The sequence below is a fragment of the Sinocyclocheilus rhinocerous genome, unplaced genomic scaffold (assembly GCF_001515625.1).
Source record: "Sinocyclocheilus rhinocerous isolate Xijiao unplaced genomic scaffold, SAMN03320098_v1.1 scaffold1506, whole genome shotgun sequence".
Taxonomy (NCBI): Eukaryota; Metazoa; Chordata; class Actinopteri; order Cypriniformes; family Cyprinidae; genus Sinocyclocheilus; species Sinocyclocheilus rhinocerous.
In genome coordinates this window covers 266,428-270,035 of record NW_015658506.1, presented here as the reverse complement: position 1 = coordinate 270,035, position 3,608 = coordinate 266,428, and the positions used below count along the sequence as shown (strand labels likewise).

The 3,608-nt window shown below is 39.1% G+C and overlaps 1 protein-coding gene across 1 annotated transcript in view; it reads right to left on the bottom strand.

The window, feature by feature from the left end:
• Positions 1 to 3,608, bottom strand: part of LOC107722243 (threonylcarbamoyladenosine tRNA methylthiotransferase-like) — a 222,711-nt gene that overhangs the window by 76,427 nt on the left and 142,676 nt on the right. The window lies entirely within an intron of this gene.

Genomic DNA, 3,608 nt, shown 5'->3' with positions numbered 1-3,608 from the left:
TTAAAAGAAAGAGTACAACTTTACAACCCGTCTCCTGTCTCATGTAATCGCTCAATCAGTGTTTCAGCCGCGCAAAGACGACAATATAACGGCTTGCAAACAATGTCACGTCACATTTAACACAGAAAAACATATTTGGTGACCATAAACTCATTAGTCAGATAGAAAAATAAACTGTAGAGAGGGGTATTTTGTTAAATATATGCACCATATAACATATTCATTATAATTTTTACTGTTCTTATGTTTAATTTATGTTTGAATAAATCAATCATTTTTTTATGACAGCCACCATTAAAATTTTTATATAAAAAAAAACTAATTGAAGTAGAAATATTATTATGTAATTGTAACTTTATTATTTTAAAAGCTTAATTGTGTAATTTTAACAGTTGTATGCTATAGCTTACAAATCAGTCAATTTTAACCTTCAATATTATAGTAATGTTGTACCAACTGACTCTCGTGTATATTTTACAGCATTAGTTGAGAGATTTTTTTTCCTTGAGAAAATTTGGCATGTACTGTACCTGATATATATCCAAAATAATCAATATTGAATCGAATCGAAAGCTTGTGAATGAGAATCAAATCGAATGGTCAGATATCCTTGTGGGGACTCTCCATAGGCGTAATGGTTTTTATACTGTACAAACTGTATTTTCTATCACCCTACACCAGGGTTCCTCAATTAGTTTCTGCCGAGGGTCGAATTCTGCCAATAATACCAAGCCAAGGGTCACTGACCTATATATATATTTGTTATTATTATTACAATTATTATATTATTGTTGCCATCTATTTTCCGTGTACACTTTTCTTTTCAACACACTCGCCATGTTTTCACACTCGCCATCGTATCTACACTGGACGCGACAAAGCATTGCAAATCATTTGAACGTTGTGTCAGTACGTTATAAATTGAACGAGTCAGCAGTTTTCTGTCGGGGATTTGTCGTGCTGTGCCGCATCCAAGACAGCATCACTGATTACAAGTTCTATTGTACTTTATAGCATTGCGCTGCACCGCTCGCATCCGGTGTAGACACGATGCAAGTTAATGTAGCTTTCTGCGTTACATGAGTCCATGTCCATGAATTCCATACCATACATGTACGTTAAAACTGTGAACTCACTGCGAACCAACACGTGTATTCCATAACAAAGATATCACTCACTCACTCACTCACTCAAAACTGTTCAGTCCGTTCACATTAGAATCATCTATTTTCCGTGTACACTTTTCTTTTCAACACACTCGCCATGTTTTCACACTCGCCATCGTATCTACACTGGACGCGACAAAGCATTGCAAATCATTTGAACGTTGTGTCAGTACGTTATAAATTGAACGAGTCAGCAGTTTTCTGTCGGGGATTTGTCGTGCTGTGCCGCATCCAAGACAGCATCACTGATTACAAGTTCTATTGTACTTTATAGCATTGCGCTGCACCGCTCGCATCCGGTGTAGACACGATGCAAGTTAATGTAGCTTTCTGCTGCTGCGTTTGAATTTTCATGCCACATTATTTGAAATTAGCGCGGGCCAAACATTTTTCTCTCACGGGCTGGATGTGGTCCGCAGGCCGCCTATTGAGGAACCCTGCCCTACACCAACCCTACACCTAAACCTACCCCTTACAGGAAATTTTCTGCATTTTTACTTTCTCAAAAATACTCATTCTGTGTGATCTATTAGCTTGTTTACCTGTGGGGACCTCAATTTAGGTCCCCACCGTGACACGAGTCGCCATGAGTCTGTGTGTATTCAGGTTTAAGTCCCCACCAGAATATATAAACCTGTACACACACACACACTCACACACACACACACACACACACACACACACACACACACACACACACACACACACACGTGGTTTTTCAGCGTTCTCTGTCTGAAGTTCTGCTGTGAGCATAAGTTTCGTGTCGAGCCGTCTGAAGCGACTCTGTGCCACCTGATAGGGAACAGGCATTTGACCCCGTGACCTCAGCGGGGCTGAGGGTAAAGTGAGCCGTGTTTGTCTGTGAGGTGAAGGGGCAGTGAAAGAGAAGCCCAGCGCTGACCGCTCCAGCCTCTTAAAGTACAAACACAAACACACACCTAACACACAGCAGTCTTTCGATCAGACACATTCTCAGTTTCTCCAGCCGTCAAAGCTCTCAGTACAGATGCATTTGTCTGCTCGTTACTTGGATTAAATTGCAGAACATCTGGATTTGAAGCTCAGAGTTTTAAAGCACAAGCATCGATACCTGACTGACCTCTATCGTGTCCTCCATTCATACCCGTGTTTCAGCATCTGACTCACTGATTTGCTCTCCAACAAATGCACTCGAGAACAATAATCATAAACAGTAATGAAGAGCTTATCATACTCATAAAAACTGGCATTTGCAAAATGTCAAGATTTAATCCATACTATTGAGTGTAGTGTTCACTTCATCCACTGTTACCCAGCATTCAACCAGAGATAAACAGGTAAAGGGGGAAAGGTGAGAACATTGCGTGGATCGCGGCATGCTCCACACAGAATTTCTTTCTGCTTTACATGCAGATTTGTAGTTACTTTAAGGTATTTTTTTTAATAACCTTGTATGTCCAAAACTGTAATTTTTCACACAAAAAAACAAACAAAAAAAAACATATTTTTGCAACATTTTACATATATAAAAAATATTTGGTCAAAATCCCATGTTATAAAAGATGAAGTGCTATGCAGGCTATTAAAGACAATATTGGCTGATTAGACGGCAATGCTGAGCTACAATGCTAAATGTTTGCCCTCTCTCTTCACTGTTCCCACATCTCAGACCTCAAATACATAAAATATTACCCTTTTTAGACATAGTTTTTGAAGTAAAGAGTAAAGAAAATACTATGGATGCATGGATCTGATACTCCGGATCGGCTCGGCTCTGATACTGGCGTTTTCTGCCGGATCAGGTATCAGTCAGACGAGACCGATCCAGATCTGATATTCTGCGGATACTATTCTGTGTTATTGTTAAGCCCCACGAAAGCACAAAACACTATAAAGCACCATAAAGTCAAAGTCCAAGTGTTCTGAAGCGTTCCATGGTTTAATGTGAGGTACAGATGAATATTTAAGTCAAGTTCTCGTAAACTCTTCTCTCCGCTGCAGCTGTGTGTCATCCTCTATTCAGTGTTCAAGCTGCGTGTCGTGCACTCATGATTTTCCTAGAATAACTTTTGCTGCTAAATTATCCACTAACCTAGTTTATAATAGTATTTTTGTCATAGTTTATGATTATATATTTTTTCATTTGTTATTTTTAATTCAAATGAAGTTGTCTATATTTAGTAGATTGTGTTTAACACACGAAAGAGTGACGATCAGGTCAACACACAGAAGTAGAGAAATTCTACATTGACTTAAAAAACAAACTGCGCTGGTATCAGATCAGATCGGGATCAGCCGATGCTCAGAATGTTCTGGATCGGATCTGAAAAAATGGTATCGTTGCATCCCTAGAAAATACTATACAAAACTTGAGCAACCAGGTGCTAGTTGCATAAACTTAGCCACCATGTTAATACCGTGTCTTAAGAACTAGTTTGACCAACTAGTAGTTGCCAAGGGGTA